A 19553-nucleotide genomic window follows, 5' to 3' on the forward strand; every position below is an offset into this window, starting at 1 on the left:
GAAAGAAAGTCGGGGTTTAAGTATGGCTCTATTTAGGTTTGGGTCGTAAACAGCCCAAGGGTTGGAGCTGCTATCACTTGAGAAAGTTGCAGGTGGAACAGCTTGCAGGGGGGAGATTTAGAAAGTTCCACTGGATACAGTAAGTCTACACTGTTCCCTGAGTTTTCTGCAGAAGCCCAGCTGTACTTTCTCCCTGGGTCCCCAAAAGCAGAGGTTCTGAGTACTTGCACAGGCCCTTCTCCTGCCAGCCTGACAGTAGACAGTGAAAAAAATCACTCACTGTGTGCAATTTAATTTAAAAGAGCAGGAGACTATTGTTTTGAGCCTCTCACTCTTTAATTTTTTCTTTGTCTTTCTTATCGGAAATGAAAGAAAACAGCCAGGGGAGATAGGATCTCAGGTCTAGAAATCCTAGCAGGTAATTTGGGAGTTGAAAGCAAATCTCCCCTGAAATGCATTAAGCAGGTGAAGGGGATTCCAGCTTCAACTCTGAAACCACACCTTCTCCTGGCCTGGCAAATAACTTCCTTCCAGCCCCAGGCAAATCCACTTCCACCCACCAAATACCTGCAGTTAATAAACGTTCAACAACAACAAAGCCCCAAAGTAGAAAAAAGAAGACTGATTGGAGGCTAAGATACCAGAAGGGCTGCTTGAGAGCCTCTCCCTGCAGGCTGCACCCTGAGAAGGAGCATTCAGGCAAGGAAGCAGGGGCCCAGGGCTAGGGGAACCCTGACACGACTGCTTTCAGAGTACCAGAGCAGGAGAATATCTGACTTGAGTAAAAATGATTGTATTTCTTGAGCAGACTTGCCCACTTGTTTCATTAGAACTTCACACCCCTGACTGTACTCAAACCCTTCGAAATGGCTAAAAGCTCCAGGACTCATCACGAAGCCATGATCTCAGTCATGCCTCCTGCTAAGCATGGCAGGATTGGAGATTCCAAATTTGGGTCTCGATAAGTCAGCAGAGGGTTAACGGGGATGTTCTCAGGTCCAGGGAAAACTGAGAAAAATAAAGATTATGTTATATGTTATGCTATGAGAAACTCACTCAGTATTACTTGTTATTTCCATTTTAGAGATCAGAAAACTGAGGCTCAGAGAGGTTGAATGGCCTCACAGCTGGTCAATAGCAGAGCCAGGATGGAGATCCATATAGTAAATCATGGAGATTGCTGTTTGCTGGGTACCTATAATGAGACAGAAGTATCCTGTGCTTTCTGTGTGTTAACACGTTCATTTCTCACAGGTTAATTCTTTTTCGAGGAAGTGAAACTATCCAACAGAACTCCCTGCCATGACAGAAATGTTCTATGTCTGCACTGTCTGATACCATGATAGTCACCAGCTCCATGTAGCTATTGAGCCCTTGAGGTGTGCAGAGTGGGATTAAGGAACTAAATTTTAAATTTCATATCATTTTAATTGATTTAAACTTAAGATTTAAATGTAAGTAGCCACACATGACAGTGGCTACTGTATTGGATAGTGTAGTTGTAGCAGATTCAGTAGCATTTCCAAAAGTTTGTTAAGCATGGAGGCAAAAATTGCAACCCAAGGCTGACTGAAACCACAGTTCATGCCTTTTCCCTCTTCCCTCTGCTACCCAGTTAAGTCACCTGCATTTTGCAAAGTGAAGGGCTTGGGAATGAAACTGACCAGACAGTATATAGTCAGCCAGAAATAAAGCCCGATCCCTTAAAGGCCAGGTCTGTATCTGAGCCTGCAGCCAAACTCCCCACTGGGGGCCTGAGCATCAGCAATTTTCCAGAGCCTAACTGGGGGTGACCTGATGGATTGAGAGTTCTCTGACTCACAGATCCCAACCCTGCTATTTAAATAGCACCTTTTCCTTTTTTGGGGCTTAAGACTAATTGGTAGAGAGGTAGTGAGCTCCCAGGCCCAGCCTCACCCTGTTGAAACATGTAGCTCTCTTCGAAGGTTTGCACTTCAGGCACCGCCCTTGAGGAGCACCACCTGCCATGGGTCTGAATGCAAACGTTTAACCGGAGCTGGGCCATCATCACTCTGTCAGCTTCTCTATGGCCCTCTAGTGTACGTCTCTGCAGCATCACTCTCCTGCTCCAAAGACATCCCATAGTGCTCAACAGACGTGAAGTCTTCCTTCCCTGACCTGGGCTCTGCTCACTTCTCTGACCTTCTGTACCCTTGACATCCCTATTGCTCCCTCTGCTCCAGCTTGACTTTCCTGGCTGTTCCCTAAGACATCCAACTGGTCCTTGTCCCAGGTCTTCACATTTATTATTCCTTTTGCCTGGAATGCTCTTCATTCAAGCCTTGGCCAAAGGTCACCTCTTCAGAGAAGTCTTCCTGACTCCTCTGTGTGTGTAAAAGTGTTCCCCTCAGCCCTGTCTCTTCATTGTGCTTTACTTTTTTCAAGGTGCTTATCACTAGTTCATGTATGTATGTGTGTGTGTGTATATATATATAGTATATACTATATATATATATATTTGGCTTATTGTATGTTGCCCCCCCAAGACGTGAACAGAGTAAGGAGGGACATTGTCTTTTTCCACTCTGTATCTCCATCGTCTAGAATGGAGTCTGGCACCTAATTGCTCACTGAATATTTGTTGAATGAATCCATGAATCAGTGAATGAATGTGTGCATGACTGCTCAGGGTGAGTGTGGTGGGGGTGGGGAGGCTCAGACTTGGCTTGCTCTACACAGATTAATGCATGCATGATTTGGATACTACATCGTGAGAGAAGAGATTTGTTAAATTTCTTTTGCCTTGGGAAAGTTAAGGATCACAGATAATCCAAACCTCAGTGCCAAGTCCTCTGATTTACAATCGAGGAGTTATTCACACAGAGGTAAGAGCAAAGGACTGACAAGCAAATTATATGAGAATGATGGGAAACAGACCAAGGGACCCCTATAATCTGTATTCCTTCAACTGGCTTGGGTTCCCCACAGCATCGGCTCAAACTTGGATCCAGAGAATCCCTGATGATTGTCACTCCCAGAATCCTTTGGACTAGGCTGCCTAGGTGGTGACTGCAAGCGGAGGCAGCCTAGTTAAGTCCATCCTTATGTGACAGCAATATTACTAGGCCATCTAAAAGGCACGTCCAGCCCAGCAGGTGTTTCCCAAGGGTGCCCAGGCTCACAAAGTTTTCCTAAAACCTGAACTTGGGAGGGGAGAAGATTTTCCTTTCCTTTCTTTACTGTATTGCACAGAAACGTACTTCTTTTATTCCATCTCAAAAAATTTAAAGAAACAAAATTAATGCACCTTAAAGTGTCTGGCTCATAGGGTATAATCAGTAAATATTAAACGAATGAACAAAAATATCAAGACAAAGGGGAACTGTGGCCTGGTGAGGAATGATATTGTTGAGCAAACTGATAGTCAGAAACCATGGGCTGGACCTGACCCTGGCTTCGGACCTCAGTTTCCCTATTTGTAAGATGGGCTGGCTAGACTTGCATTTCCTTCCCAGCTCTGGTACTCCATGATTCTCTGAACATGCCATCATAGCTTTCATGTGGACGAAGGTCTTACTCATGTCCTCCTGAAAGCCAGGGCTGCTGCTCTGGAGTAACAGAGGTTATTTCATAGAAATTCTCCCAGACTATTCTTCGTGTCCCCCATGAAAGAACACTCTGGAAAGTAGCCACCATCAAAATAGGAAGGAAAGCCAGGCTGGGGTTCCATTTATCAGATAACGCAGGCTTAACCAAAGTTCCTGTTGCCCCATATGGTGATTCTGGGAGCTTGACCAGGTTTCAGAGGTTTTGTACTCAGAGCGGCAAGAAATCATCTCTGTGGCTTGTGGGATTTGGTACCTATTTCCCTTCTTCCCGCAGCCCAAGGCTGTGGGTGCCAAATGAGGGCCCCAGTGACTCCCCTCTCCTTCCAGGGCCTCCGTGCAGCTGCTGCAGCCCGAGGAGTGCACCCCCCGCCCCAGCACCCCCAGAGGCACCATCAGAACACACAGCACGGGCCCGGATCAGTTCCCTATACACCCCGGCGCTTTATTTTAAGCTGCATGTGAATCCGACCATTTCCTTCTACTCTCAGAAGTGTCCTGAAGCACCAGCCTAAAAGAATTCAGACTCCTTCTCACTTCTGCATCTACCTCTGCAACTCTTGTTCACAGCCTGATGCCACCAGGAGGAAAAAGAACAGGGGACTGAGAGTTGGAGAGCCAGAGTCCAGCAGGAGGCATCTCCCTTGGCCTCAGTTTCCTCAGATGTGAGATCAGGACGGGGTGCTGGTCGGGCACCCTTCCTGCCTCTTCCTAGCCTCACGATTCCTGCCTATCCTCCACCCACCCAGAGGCACAGCCAGCTCTTTCTCATGAGGGAGTATTAGCTTTGTATGTGATGCAACTTCTATAAAGGCAGAGGCTCTTCTTTTTATTTTTTATGTTCTTAGGTACTCTAGGAAGAGAGAAGCATTTTTATGATTCCAGTAACCAAACAACATAATGAAAATCATGGTAACCATCAGCCTAATAAAAGCCATGGCAAAAGCCTCCACATTCTCAAACAAGACCCTGGGAATTCAAAGCTCTGAAGCCATAAGTGGCCAGGGCCTTGCTAAAGGCCTTGGGACGCCGGCTGATGGCTGATGAAAGGATTTTAACGCGCCACTGAAATTCTCTTTTCCAAAATAACCACTTTGAAACCTGTTAATTACAGACACACAACCAGCCCCAGTCCCCCAATAGGACCTGGGGCTGCACCAGGGAGAGCCCAGCTCCATGGCTGCCTGCTTCCATGGTGCTACACATGCTTTGTGTTGGGTGAATTAGCTTCAGGAAGAGAATCCAAATTAATTAAAACCACATGGCCACTCCCCTCACCCCCAGCCTCCTACCCCACCTCCCTCCCCTGGAGACAGAGGCCAGTTCAGTCTAATTTGGTCCAGTGTTTTTGTTTCCTAAAATCTGTCTTGGGCTCTGGGCCATTAATAGGTTGCAGCTGATTTTAATCTACATGAATCAGAGACCTGGCTTCTTGGGCTTTAAGGAGATTACAAATTGTGTGTCCCACAAACGGGATGGAAGGGAAAGGCCCTAGGTGGGGAGGGGTAGGGAAGCAGATCCTGAAAGGTACACAAATGCTGCTCTCCATTATGGGGGTGGGTTTGAATGAGCCTGTGGTCTCTCAAAGCTGGGGGAGGGGAGTGAAGAGGAGGTGAGGGTCTTGCTGCTCTGACCCCACGGTAGGAACACATAACCTGGGCCTGTGAAAACAGCATTCAAATCAAAGATCTGGATGGACAGAGAGATCCCTACTCACTTATCTTCAACAGGTTAATTTCCCAAGTGTTTGCTGGACATCTACCATGAGCTAAAGCAGGGGTCAGCAAACTACAGCCCATGGATCAGGTTGGTCCACAGTCTGACTGTGTAAATAAACTTGAATGGGAAGACAGCCATGCCCACTTGTTTACGTATTTTCTACGGCTCCTTTAGTGACCGTGGCAGATATGGTATGGCTTGCAAAGCTGAAAATATTTGCTATGTGCCCCTCATAGTTAAAGTTTGCTGACCCCTTAGCTGGAGAACTATGGGGCGGCCTATTCCACTCACAGGACAAGAGGAGACAGATTTAGGATCCACTCAGTTCCCACACCATACTAGGCTCCTTGCAAATATTGCTTTCTAGGGAAGTGTCTTTATGCTCACTTAACCAGTGGCAACAGAGAACAAAGCTAACAATCTGGCCACTCAGTTATGGGTTCAAAGCACTTGCCCTGACAACACTATACTCCCATTTCACAGGTGAAGACACTTCTACCCAAGGAAGGATGTTACCCCGGGCCGCAGTGGCTGTAACCTGGAATATCCCCTCCCCCTCCTCCCTTCCCCCTCATCTTCTTGGTTATACTGGGCCTCGAACAGAATCACAGCTCAACAGACTGCCACATTAACTTGCACAGAAGGTCAACTCTCTGTAAAGACCTCCAGCAGACAGGATCTGAGAATTCCTGTAAAGAATAATGATCTGTACTCCACATCTCCATCTCCACTGCTGTCCCCAGGTCCCTCTTTCTTGGCAAGCTCCTCCTCGAACTTTAGGTAGTGCCTCAGAGGATTGTAGAATTCACTAAGGAGTCACGGGTCACAATCTTTAGAGTCCTGCTGTTGTTCAGAGGTCTCCCAGTTCACTGAATGCTAAGTGAGTACTAACTCGCTTCAGTTGTGTCCAACTCTTTGCGCCCCTATAGACTGTAGCCCGCCAGGCTCCTCTCTCCGTGGGATTCTCCAGGCAAAAATACTGGAATGGGCTGCCATGCTCTCCTCCAGAGAATCTTCTCAACTCAGGAATCAAACTGGAGTCTCTTGTGCCTTCTGCATTGGCAGGCAGGTTCTTTACTACTAGAGCCAACTGGGAAGTCCACTCCCAGCTTACTAGAGATTGTGAATTGCCTGAGGATGATGGAGGGGCTCCAACTGAGCCAGGATGAAGTATAAAGCAAATTCCTATCATCATGAATAACTGAAGTAAGTCCCAAGTTGAACCAGTGTAAAGCCTGGGAAATGCCCCCATCAGCATCTTTGGGTCCCACCATCACAGGGACTCTGTGCTCAGGAAGAGCCTTAAGCAGGACTTAGATCTTGGCTTGATAAAGGTTAAGGTATGGTTCTCTGGCTTCCACCTTTTGGTGAGCCTCCTAGTACATTCCCTGGTTGGTATTCTTCACTTCCACCAGGACCAAGAGTTGTGGGAGTAATCCTCAAAGTTGTGCTTTGCCTAGACTTGGTCTCCTGATAGGGTTGGGCTCTTTGCTCCCTGGAGTCCAACAGCTGGGAGACTTTTGTTCCTGCTTCCCTCTAAACTAGAGAAAGAACAGAGGCTCATGACTGTCACATGGATATATCAGGAAACCATGCAGGTGTTCAGGACACCTGATCTAGCAAGGTCCTGAGCTGGGCTGATGAGCGAGCGATATTGGCTCTGTTGTCTCTGGTCATGGCTTCATGAGCCTTGAACGGAATGGAATGCACCATGGTTAATTATCGGCCACTGAAAGTTTGTTACAAGCTGGGTGCCACATGGATGAACACTCTGGCAAGACAGACTCTGAGAAAGTCGCATGCCAAGGAGTTTGTAGAGTGCCGTGTCTCCCCACGTTGAGGCGTTCAGAAATGCCTGCCCACATGCACACCACGAGGCGGTGGTGCAAACTCCTGAACTTGGCTGTGGATGGCAGCCCGAGGACCCTCTGTGATCTGGGATCCCCATGCAAAGAACAGAGTGCTGAAGTTAGGCGCTACCCTCTGTGCCAACAAACAAAGCTGAGTCAGAATAAAGCCGAGTATAAAAGCTCATAAACAGGTTCTGGAGCTGGGCTCCCAAACTGGGGCTCAGAGTGAAGCCAGACAGCCGAGCTTAACAACGCATAAACACACAAGAACGCCGTGCTGCTATTGGCTGAGCAGATTGGGTGCTAAAATTGCTTCAGAGCAATGATGCAGGATGGCATTAATTTTAAGAGTTGAGTTCAATCATCTCTCCCTTTCAAGCCTATAAAGGTGGGAACCATGGATTTTAAAACTGAAAGTTGATTTCACTGCTTCAAAAGGCATTGGCAGAGACTGCCCTCCCTTCCCTATCCTCTGGGAATACACTGTCCCTTGACTCACCTCTGACACCTGGAGCTTTTGCTCTAAATCATATTTTGTGTCCTGTATAAACAAGGGCTGGTAACTAGTACAGGAAATGAGCTTCACAAGCATTGAATGTGTACCAACCTGTGGTATGGGCAGTTGCCAGATTTTTTCTGTGAATTTTCAAAACTCGCAAAACTTTCTCTCAGCTTCCCCTCGGCACGCTTGAATGCACACACACCCGCCATGAGGGCTAGCACACCCAAACGCAGAATTTCCCCTCAGTTTCCCCCGACACACACAAATGGAGACGTGTGTTCACACACAGCTGCCCTCCCATTCTCAAAACTTCCCCTTGCTTCTCCCCATCTAGAAATCTGAGCAGCTAAGCGTCTGGGGGCTCCCTGTCACCCTCTCAGACACACGTGAAGCTTTTTGCTCACTCAGCATACCCCCGGCATGTAGGAACTCAGAGCCAAGTGTGTTTAGGTTCCCATGTGTACACACACACACACACACACACACACACAGCCACATTCCAACAGGCTCAGTCATACACTTGACAGGCCTGGGTCTGCTTGCCATTGTTTCCCCTATGCCTCTAATGGGACATTCATGTAACAGAGAGGTTTGCCATCTGTTTTGTCGAATTTGCCCCGGAGCCTGAGTGCTGGGAAGGTGGCTTTTTAAAAGTACGTGTGACAGTAGAGCCAAAGCAGGGACAAAGGCGGCCCTCCCGATTTCCTGCCTGAGTCTCATGTGCTAATAAGCAGGGTTAGAGAATTTCTTTATTTGCTGCCCTGTCTGAAACCAAACTGGGAGGATGGAGCCTCAGCCGAGGAATTTCCACAAATATTATTGTCAGAGGGTGCAAAAACCACAAAGCTAGTTTATTACAAATGCAGCATGATGAACCCTGGGTTAATTTTAATCACATTTTAGGTCTTATGCCCCAACCTGTGCTGGCTGTTTTACCTTGCTTGGTCCTGATATGGCTGAAAACCTAGCAGTGGTCCTTGACCACAAGAGAGAGGATCTCTGGGCGTGTCCAGGTGGGGGAGTGAAAGATGACCCTGTCTAGGATGAGGCAGGACTGACTCATAAATGGCCACCTAACTACCAGCTCATGGTCCTGCTTTGCCGCCTCTCGTTATTCTAGGCCCAGGCTGCCTGAGGGCAAACCATGTCCTCTGAGGGCCTGGGTAGAAAGCACCAGCCACACGAGCAAAGACTAATTTGGGTAGAAACTGAAGGAGATGAAAATGGGCCCCAAGTGACCACCCCTGCTTGGGAACGTTGGTGCATTGGGAGGGCTGGATTTCCCTGCCCACCCCGCGCCCCCCCCCACCCCCCACAGGAGTAGATGTTGCACCACATATGTATACACATTGACACTGTGTCTGCATTGACCATAGGACCCGCTAACGTACAAGTTCATTTTTTATTTCCAAGAGCCTGATGGACTTCAGGCATCTGGGAAACTAACCCAACTTGCTTATGTCGTGGGTCTGGATGGAGCAGCTGCTTGCCATCGTGTCAGTCACACATCACAGTTTATTCACGGTTTACACAAGTGGGGCTGTGACAGATGTCCCACTGTGCTCCACTAAACACCGGCAAGGAGATGGCTGGAGTACCTGTACTTTGTCCTCAGTCGTTGCTTGTAAACACCACCCCACCCTCCTACCCAGCAGAGTCCTTCCGTCAAATAAAATCTTACTAGAAAGCCCAGTGTGCAAGAGTGATAAAAGCAGAGTTGCTCTGGTTGCAAAGGAAAGGGATGAATTAGTTGTGTGTGTGTGTGCATGTGCGTGCGTGTGCAGGGGGCAGATGGGGGTCTCCATCTCTTCTGGTTTCATCCTGAACCTTCCCCCTTCAGGGCCTCTCTGAGGGGTTCCTAGGATCCCAGTTTGAAAACCGCTATCACAACCCTGAATATTCACTGGAAGGACAGATGCTGAAGCTCCAATACTTTGGCCACCTGATGCGAAGAGCCGACTCATCGGAAAAGATTTTGATGCTGGGAAAGATTGAAGGCAGGAGGAAAAGGGAGCGACAGAGGACAAGATGGTTGAATAATATCACCAACTCAGTGGACATGAGTTTGAGCAAACTCTGGGAAAGAGTGAAAGATGGGGAAACCTGGAGTGCTGCAGTTCATGGGGTCATAGAGTCGGATACGACTCAGCTACTGAACAACATCACAATGCAGGCAGGTCTCTTCTCATAGCAGTTGTTGAACTTCAGTAACCAAGAAAACACACAATGTAAAGAACTGCTAGAAATTTGATGGCCCTTTCAAATTAACCTGAAGTTTTCATACTGGTGATTCAGGCTGTAGCCCCTATTTGGTGTAGAGTACAGAGGGAGGAACCCCTTGCTGAAACTCCATGGCCCCCACAGGTCTGCAGCTCACAAAGTTTTTGTGAATCCCTGCACAGAAATTAGGGGAGGAGCAAGACATAAGAATCGGGGTCCTAGAAGGAGTCACACAATGACAGGGGCCCCAAGGAGGGAAGCAACTTACACTGGGAGAAAGGGGGTGTCCCTGGAGATAGACTGATGCCCTTGCCAGTGGCAGAACTTAGTATCTGGTGTACCATCTTCAGAGATCTCATCACCGCTGGCTTCAGCCAGGGGCGCTTGGAACGTTGCCTACAGGCTTTTCTGCTTCTTTCAGTTACTGGGGGATGCACCTGGCATTTTATGGATAAGGCAGGAAGGACAAAGTCCCCTAGTACACAGGAGAGTCCCACACAACTGAAGAACTACTCCAGCCTTTTACTAATAGCAGGCATGGCTTTCAGCAATAGTGAAGAAAGAAAAATCCAGCTGAGGGTGGGTTATGGAAAGCACAACACATGTGAGTTACAAATGATTTCTGTTTATGCAAAAAGATGACATGATTGGAGCTTTTCCTTAGTGTGGCCAGAGCGGAAATGGAATTGAGGTCAGTTCAGTTACACAGTCCTGTTCGACTCTTTGCAACCCTGTGGACTGCAGCATGCCAGGCTTCCCTGTCCATCACCAACTCCTGGAGCTTGCTCAAATTCATGTCCATCGAGTTGGTGATGCCATCCAACCATCTAATCCCCTGTCATCCCCTTCACCTCCTGCCTTCAGTCTTTCCCAGCATCAGGGTCTTTTCCAATGAGTCAGTTATTCGCATCAGGTGGCCAAAGTACTGGAGTTTCAGCTTCAGCATCAGTTCTTCTAATGAATATTCAGGACTGATTTCCTTTAGGATGGACTATGTTATTAAAGCCAAGAAATGACATGACTGGATATGAACCAGCAAAGGGGGATGACTCTCTTGCAATTAGATCCCCTTTCCCTTCTCCAGCTGTCTGAGCCTCAACAGCCCCTGTGTCCAGCAGGCCTTCCTGGATGAGTGTCAGCCCACATTGCCATTTTCCCATCTTCATCTTCAGAGGTGCTTATTGTCTGGTGAGTGGCCCATCCCAGGCCTCTGTGCCCCATGACTGTGAGCACCAATGATGGACACGAGCCTAAGTTAAAGAATGGGCCTATGGGCGAACAAAGTGAGGCCTCCTTCCTCAGCTGTGCCCCCCCCCATCCCTGGACCCTCCAAACCTCTCAAAGAAGAACCTAGCTTTAACTGCCGAGTCAGGAGACACAACTAAAAGTAGCATCTCATACAGCTTTGGGGAATGAGGCTGTGCTCCCAGTTCGGCTCTGTACTCCGTTTACTTTAGGGAGAACTAATGGTTTTAGTACTCAAGACCGTCCACACCTAACATGAGGACCACTGTCCACATGTGTCCACCACCTCCAGACAGGGCCGTGGGGATGAGGACATAATGAGAGCCTGTGAGGGCTTTAGCTTCCTGGAAGAAAGCTGACCCAGTGAGGCTTTATTATCTACCTACTCTGCTTTTGACTGATCTAGTTCCCTTCTGTTTTTGCTTTGGGGAGGTCAGTGTCAACTTTATTAGGAAGTATTTCCAAAAAGGCCTTCTTGCACTCCAGAGCAGGATTTTATTGGTGCCTTGGAGAATTTCTTTCCATAACCCAGACCCTGTAAGGATGCCTCTTGATCAGGGTGAAAGAGGTCTGTGTCTGTTCAGTTGGTAGCATCGACAAACACATGCCTAATCCTGAGAGGCAGGGCAGGGCTGGAAACAGTGGGGAAGGTTATGGACTTTGGAGCCAGGCCATCTGAGGCTGAGTTCTGGCTCTGCAGTTTCATGTATGTCCTAGCAGAGCCTCGGTTACCTTTTGGGATCTTGGTTTTGCTGCTTGTAAAATGGAGGCAATCCCAATCATCTCAAGGGCAAAGTAATAAAAAGGTATAGATCTTCTAGTGGGTAGTGGGTGGGCGATCGGTAACTCCCAACTGTCTCCCCTCTTCAGGATCTGGCCTCTGGATAAGTTGGGAGAGGAGATGCCGCTGTCCTCTGTTCTGTTTCTTCTCCCTGAGGCCCTCTGTCTAGTCCTCATTCATCCACTGTGGAAAGAATGCCAGCTGGTTAAACCAGAGATTCTGGAACTTTCTCATCTCAGTTTCCCCCAGTACTGCTGGGCAACTACTTCCTCTACACACTCCCTCTTTCCCCCCAAAACCTACAAGGCCTCCATATGACTGTCCTCCTCCACACGCCCCCCCCACCCACTTCAAACCTATCCCCAAAAAGGAAAAGATAAAATCCTTCTCAGTCTTTTGAGAAGGAGAACATAGTGGAGATGGTTTTGCTCTGCTGCACCCGGCTTCAGAAAAGATAAAACTATGGGTTCCGTGAAGTGCTGGTTCTCCAAAGGGAAGAACCACAAGGCCAGGCAGAGTGGGCTGTGTCCCTGGACAGTGAGGCTGTCCCAGAGGGACCAATCCAGGCAGGACTGACAGGGCTACCCTCATCCTGGATCCATCTGGAAGATGCCCCCAGAACACCTCCTGGCAGAATGTCCCTATCCAGCCCGAGAGAAGTACACTAAAGGCGTCCACGTAGGACCCGATCCCACCCTGATGAGGCTTCTCGCTGTTTCTCAGTTGCCAGGGAGGAGAGCGGATGCAAGGAAACCCTCGAACAGGCACCACGGAGGCCAATGCACTTTAAATTAAGCTTCCAATGTTTGTAAGAGGCCGGGCTTCCCACAATTCCCTCGGTGCACGGAGCTTTGAGGTGGTGTGTTTAGCCTGTTTGTTCTTTTAGAAGCGCGCCTGGGAAGCTGGCAGCTATTTGTTTCCGAAAGGTGGGCGCTCATCAGGTGGGTGGTCTTAGCATTTTCTGTGTGCTTTGCTTCCCTTCCTCTTCTTTTCAGGACCGCTGAGGGGTTTACTTTCCCCTGGCCCACAGTGCTCGGAGGTTTGGCTGCACAGCGCATCTGTGCTGGGTTTTCCCACAGGCCCCTGCGAAGGCGGCCCGGTTGTCTTCAGAAAGCCCTGGGAGGCCCCGTGCCGGGGGGGCGGGGCAGTGGGGCTGCAGCTGTGGGCCTCCTCCCTTCTACAGAAGGCTTTGATCAGGTTTTGCGGGGGCTGCAGGCAGCCTGACCTCCCATCTCCAGCGTCTCTCAGGTGGAAAGTTCTGTTCAGCCTGTCTGTGGCTTCAAAGGCTGTCCCTCCTTCGGGCCGGGCCGGGACTGATAATGGTTCTCGTTTTGTTGTCTGTGATCTCCCAGCAGCCCCCAGCTTTCCATTGACAGGCTTCTGCTTGTTTGCTTGGGCTGCTCTGGCTGAACTCAAACCACCTTTCTGGTTGAGGAAACACATTGACATCCTCTCCCGTTGAGGTCCTTTGATGGCGCAGATATGGCCACTAGCCCAGACAAAGGTGACCGAGCCCGCTGCAGCCAGGCACCTGGGGAATCAGACCCTGGCACTGGGCAGAGCAGAACGTCTGAGGGGCCAAGGACTCCCTGAGCCCCGCGGGTCGGCGATGAGGAACCCTCGGCTCAGCCCTTCCTGTCTCTTCAGTCCAGGGCTGAAGGAAGGTGATGCTTTCTGCTCCAGTTCCCCCCAGGAATCCAGTCGTGGGGCCTGAAGGCGCTCACCACCCCATGAACACAGGTAGAGCAGAGGAAAGGCCACAAATCCTGGAGCTGACTATGTTTCCTGAGAACTTGAGCAACTCACTGTCTGAGCTGTAGGCACTAAGCCAGCCAAGCTCGGGAAGTTCCTTTTCTGGCCTATTATTTCCAAGGGTTGTGGCCCTACAGCTTCAGTTCTTAGCCCCAGGGGTAAACAACAGCTAATACAGCCACTCCAGGGCCCACTTCCGGCTCCCCCACCTCCCCAACGCCGCTGACCCTGGGCTCGGCCTCCCAGGGCTGGGCTGGCCCGGGTGAGAGGACCAGGACTGGATGACCACGGCGGCCGTCAGCGGGCTCTGATGGGGGTGCTGCCTCACTGAGGGCCATGCGCCTCACCATGAGGACGAGGTTAGGCTGCACACTGCCCTTCAATTTCCTCATATTTAACACGAGGGTGGCCAAGGGCAACAGGAGCGGTCAGGAGAGCATCCTTCTTCCCCAGCCTGATAGCGCAGAGCTCTTCCTTCCTTTTGATCCTACTCAAAACAACTCCAGCAATAGAACAATGAGCCTGGGAGGAGGCCAGGGGAATTTATTATGCTGCTGTCCTGCGGCTCAGCCTTGCCTGACTTTATCTCGCACAGAGGTCTGCCTGGGAGGAAATCTGGCAGGTCCTTGGGTCATCTCTGGGCTCCAGCTCTCTCTCCAACCCAAAGCGCTGGAAGGACAGGGAAGCAGCTACCATGTTAGCCACGGCCCTGCCTAAGCCACAGCCAGCAGCGGATCGGTATAGATCACCTAAACCTCTGACGTGGACTCTGGGAAAGGCACAGAGACTCCAGCCAGACAAGAGGGGGCCCCGGATGTGCCGGGCTGCTCAGGACAGGGCTTCTCTAGAGCCTGTCTGTCAGTTGGTTCCCTCTCTTCTTCGTGTTGGCTGGGGAGGAAGTGATGTGGATATGTTCTGTGTGTGTGTGTGACTGTCCATCCAGACTCTCACTTGGCAGAAGCCACTTGGCTAGGGGTTTCATCTCTTTCTCCAGCAAGGTGAGAGAGAAGAAAGCCTCGGAGACTTGGGGCCAAGAGGACCAAGATGGGTCTTAGTTGTGACTATATTTCTCCCTAATGTGGATATTTTGCTAACCCTCTACTGTTAGCAGGGCTTCGCAGGTGGTGCTAGTGGTAAAGAACCCACCTGCCAATGCAGGAGACATAAGAGACGCAAGTTCCATCTCTGGTTTGGGAAGATCCTTTGGAGGAGGACATGGCAACCCGCTCCAGTACTCTTGCCTGGAGTATCCCATGGACAGAGGAGCCTGACAGGCTACAGTCCATGGGGTCGTGAAGAGTTGGGCACGACTGAGTACACATGCATGCACCATGCTAGCAGAGTCCACTCTGTTAGCAGAGTCCAAACAGGTTCTCTCAGCAAACTTACTCTGCCATCCGCCCCCCAGCTGTAGCGCCAGTGAGGCTAATATTCAGAAAATAAACAAAGCCCTTCCGTCATCCAGCTGAGGGCTGTGAGTGCTGTGGGATGTTGTGGGAATCTGGACCCACTGTCTTTGTGGAGCTTGAGCCTTTTGTAATGTTGTGGATCGAGCATAGGTAGACATGGGCTCGCTCGGTGAATGACCTTGAACAGGCTATAGGACCTCTCAGAACCTCAGTCTCCTCACCTAGAAGATGGGGATGTGAATGCTAATCTTGTGGGATTATTTTGAGGATTACACGAGATAATGTGTGTAAACGTATCTAGTATGTATTCAACATTCTACGAGTGTGGTTATTCCTGTTACCACTGTTCCAAACAGGTAGGGAGTATCTCACCTGATCTCCTTAGATTTTGAGTAACTTCTTCAAGTGAGATGTGAGCCCCGCACCCAGCTGTGAGGGCCAGGCATGTGAGGAACAGAAGAGGAAATGAACCTGAAGCATAAAGTTCACCTCAGTCAGCAGCAGCAGATCCAGGACTGAACTTGGTTTTCCAGACCCTTCCGCTCTGCAGTCCCTGATTCTCTCCGTGCATCTGCCCTGTATTAGCTGCAGCAAGTGACCACAAGCCTTATGGCTTAAACAACATAGCTTTATTCTTCCACAGTTCTGGAGGCCAGAAGTCCAAAGTCAAGGTGTTGGCAGGGTCGTGTTTCTCCCCAGGGGAGGATATGTCCTTGGCTCTGCCAGCTTCAGGTGGCTCCAGATGCTCCTTGGCCTGTGGGCATCACTCCAGTCTGCCGTGGTCATGTGGCCTTCTGTTACAGGGACAATTGTCATTGGATTTAGCTCACCAGGGTAATCCAGGATGATCTCATCTCAAGATCCCTAACTTAATTACATCTGCAAAGACCCATCTTCCAGAGAAGGTCACATTCACAGGTTCCAGGGATTGGGGTGTGGACATACTTTTGTGGGGGCACCATTAAGCCCACCACACCCACTAACTCTGCAAACTGTCTCATTGGATTATGACTAAAAAGCTAAGAGCTCTCACCTGTGGCTGGGGAGGAGGCTCTCTTCTTTCTAGGCTGACATCACCAGGTTTCCATTTGACCCCCAAAAGGGAGTGTGGCTCATCTTTGAAAGATAACCTGGCTGTTCCTTCTTTCTTTACTGGCAGATAGTGAGGACTATAGTGAGTCCCTCCTGCTCTGTGAAGAACTGAGGACCACCCCACCTCAACCATACCCAGAGGCAGGGTTCAATTTCAATTCAGAACTGCATCCTGGGGCCTCTTGTTCTTAGCCAGATACATTGGGGTTTCCAACCTCATTTTGCCTCTAAGGCTTATGAGTGAGCTTCAAAGACCTACTTCCCAGTGGTGTGGTGAGTCTCCTTCCCTCCAAATCCCTGGAAGCACTAATTCTCGCTGCGCTCAGGCCTTCCCCTTGTCTCCTTGCCACCCTCCTGAGGCCCCACACTCATGGAGAACACACAGGGGACCCATTCCTCTCTTTTCTCAGAGGCCTCCTCGGGCCCTCCTCCCTGGCCCCTCTTCTCCATTTCCTCTTTCAGACCCTTGTTCAGCCATGAAGGCCTCTGTCTAGTAGAAAGAGTATCGTCCCAGGAGTTCAGCCCTCTCAGGAAGGCCTTCCCCCCCAGATGGCTGAGACCTCAGCTGCCAGACTGTGAGAAAAGGAAGATTAGAATACTACAGTATTTTTAACTCTTCCAATCAAATAATACCGATACATAGATTTAATGCAGGCCTTGGTTCCTTCTAGGTGGTTTTGAGAAAGAAACCAGTTTTGTGCCCTTTCCCTCCGAAGAATCGGATTCAGCAGGGGACTCTGTCAATGGCCTTACCTTTCTTCTCAATAGGTTTCAGTTCAGTTCAGTTCAGTCACTCAGTCGTGTCCAACTCTTTGCGACCCCATGAATCGCAGCACGCCAGGCCTCCCTGTCCATCACCAACTCCCAGAGTTCACTCAGACTCACGTCCATCGAGTCAGTGATGCCATCCGGCCATCTCATCCTCTCAACATGTTACTATTAGTAATTCTGCTCTCACATCTCTCTCTTTAAAGGTGTTCTTCCTACTTCGGGCTCACAGATGTTGCTGAGTGGCGTGTGGAGCATTCAGCATTCGCAAATGTGGGAGCTCTAAACACTGGATCACAAGCTAACAGTACCACATGTTTACTGGAAAATGGCCAAGGGGGGAAAAGTCACTGCGACCCTACAATCTCGAGGAAAAAGTAGGAGTGAAGACTAACTGGAAAGAAGTAAAAGAAGACAGAGTAGACAGTGAAATTCTTCAGTGTGTTCCTTGTTTAGCTAAGAATAACATGGCAAGACAGATGGGCTAAGAAGTCCATTACTCTCTGAACCATCCTTCAGCTTGTCTACCAAGGATTCCACTTTCTCCCCTTTCCCTGTCCACATGTGTGTGCAGAATCTGTATCTTCACATATAGAGTGTGAGATCTGTGTACATGGAAAATGGCCCTTTATACCTTGGAGGGCCTCGTTGTCACTTTAGAATGTGACTCCCAGAAGGATAAAATCTGACCTGTGCTCCTACATTGCTGGTGGGAATGTAAAACAGTTCAGTCACTGTGGAAAACAGTGTGGCAGTTCCTCCAAAAGTTAAACATAGAATTATTATATGATCCAGCAATTCTACTAACCTCACAGAATTGAACACAGGTATTTGCATAAATACATATACACACACACTCATAGTAGCACTGTTCACAATAGCCAAAATGTAGAAACAGTCCAAATGTCCATCAGTGGATGAGTGGATAAACAAAAAGTGGTATATCCATACAATGGAATATTCAGCTCAGTCGCTCAGTCGTGTCCAACTCTTTGCAACCCCCTGAATCACAGCACGTCAGGCCTCCCTGTCCATCACCAACTTCTGGAGTTTACCCAAACTCATGTCCATCGAGTCAGTGATGCCATCCAGCCATCTCATCCTCTGTTGTCCCCTTCTCTTCCTGCCCCCAATCCCTCCCAGCATCAGAGTCTTTTCCAATGAGTCAACTCTTTGCATGAGGTGGCCAAAGTACTGGAGTTTCAGCTTCAGCATCAGTCCCTCCAATGAACACCCAGGACTGATCTCCTCCAGGATGGACTGGTTGGATCTCCTTGCAGTCCAAGGGACTCTCAAGAGTCTTCTCCAACACCACAGTTCGAAAGCATCAATTCTTCGGTGCTCAGCCTTCTTCATAGTCCAACTCTCACATCCATACATGACCACTGGAAAAACCATAGCCTTGACTAGATGGACCTTTGTTGGCAAAGTAATGTCTCTGCTTTTGAATATGCTATCTAGGTTGGTCATAACTTTCCTTCCAAGGAGGAAGCGTCTTTTAATTTCATGGCTGCCATCACCATCTTCAGTGATTTTAGAGACCCCCAAAATAAATTCTGACACTGTTTCCACTGTTTCCCCATCTATTTCCCATGAAGTGGTGGGACCAGATGCCATGATCTTAGTTTTCTGAATGTCAATGGAATATTACATGGCCATAAAAAGGAATGAAGTACTGATTCATGCTATAATGTGGATGAACCTCAAAAACATGCTAGTTAAAGGAGCCAGACACAAAAGGTCACACTCTGTATGATTCAGTTTATATGAAATATCTAGAAGAGGTATATCCAGAGAGACAGAACACAGATTGGTGTCTTTCAGGAGCTGGAGGAAGGCTGATTGGGGAGCACTGCCTAATGGGTATGGGGTTTCCTTTCAGGGTGATGAAAATGTTTGGGAACCAGACAGAGGTGGTGGTTGTACACAAAATTGTGAATGTACTAATTGCCACTTAATTGTTCACTTTAAAATGGTTAAACTATGTGAATTTCACCTTGATAAAAATTTAAAATGTGGGGGAAAAAGAGACAGAAAACCCAAAGCTGACCTTTGTGTTCCAGGCACACACCCCAGGCACTGCTCTCATTTTCACTTCATAGTGCCTTCCTGGGCAGACCTGTGTGCCCATGTTCAGTGCCAAGGCACCCAGTTGGCTTAGGGTGCAGATTACCGTCAGCCTTGCTCTTGATCCCACTTCGGAGACACATCCTCTAAATTGCCGTGACTAAAGTTGAGTCTGCACAGAGGCAAGCAAACGTTCTGGCAGAGAACAATGAGTGCAGGTGAGAACACCTTCATAGCCAGACTGTTGTTTCACAATGTTTGGGTTTTGTGGCGGTAAAACGGCCTTTCTAAACAAGATGAATGGGCTTGTATATTGCTTTGTCTTTAAGAATTTCTACAGGCTGCAAAGAAGAAAAAGAACACAAGTGGCAATACACCTAGAAAAACATATTTAAGGCCTGCCTAAGGCACACAAAGCCCGTCTAGGACTCTTTGCAACTGTTGTTTGCTGAAGTTAGGAAGTAGAAAGTTCACGCTCCTATTACATTTGCTCCAACTCTGAGAAATACGAAGAGAACTTTTAGTTTTGTGCTTCTAGGACAGAGGAGATTTGGGACGTAAGAGGAGAAAAATGCCTATAAG

At 48.8% G+C, this 19553-nt stretch overlaps 4 long non-coding RNA genes across 4 annotated transcripts; 3 read left to right on the plus strand and 1 right to left on the minus strand.

Moving 5' to 3' along the window:
* Positions 1–2266: 2266 nt before the first annotated feature.
* On the plus strand, positions 2267–4032 carry LOC123327988. The gene is made up of 3 exons (XR_006542656.1): positions 2267–2406; positions 2701–2846; positions 3897–4032. It is a non-coding gene; the product is annotated as an uncharacterized LOC123327988 (long non-coding RNA).
* Positions 4033–4225: 193 nt separating this feature from the next.
* On the plus strand, positions 4226–6213 carry LOC123327989. The gene is made up of 2 exons (XR_006542657.1): positions 4226–5093; positions 5769–6213. It is a non-coding gene; the product is annotated as an uncharacterized LOC123327989 (long non-coding RNA).
* A 5252-nt stretch (positions 6214–11465) lies between these two features.
* LOC123327990 lies at positions 11466–12704 on the minus strand. The gene is made up of 2 exons (XR_006542659.1): positions 12579–12704; positions 11466–12066 (listed from the first exon to the last, which is right to left on the minus strand). It is a non-coding gene; the product is annotated as an uncharacterized LOC123327990 (long non-coding RNA).
* Positions 12705–12719: 15 nt separating this feature from the next.
* LOC112587959 lies at positions 12720–17336 on the plus strand. The gene is made up of 2 exons (XR_003112516.2): positions 12720–12824; positions 17111–17336. It is a non-coding gene; the product is annotated as an uncharacterized LOC112587959 (long non-coding RNA).
* Positions 17337–19553: the final 2217 nt, after the last annotated feature.

The sequence above is a fragment of the Bubalus bubalis genome, chromosome 11, assembly GCF_019923935.1.
Source record: "Bubalus bubalis isolate 160015118507 breed Murrah chromosome 11, NDDB_SH_1, whole genome shotgun sequence".
Taxonomy (NCBI): domain Eukaryota; kingdom Metazoa; phylum Chordata; class Mammalia; order Artiodactyla; family Bovidae; genus Bubalus; species Bubalus bubalis.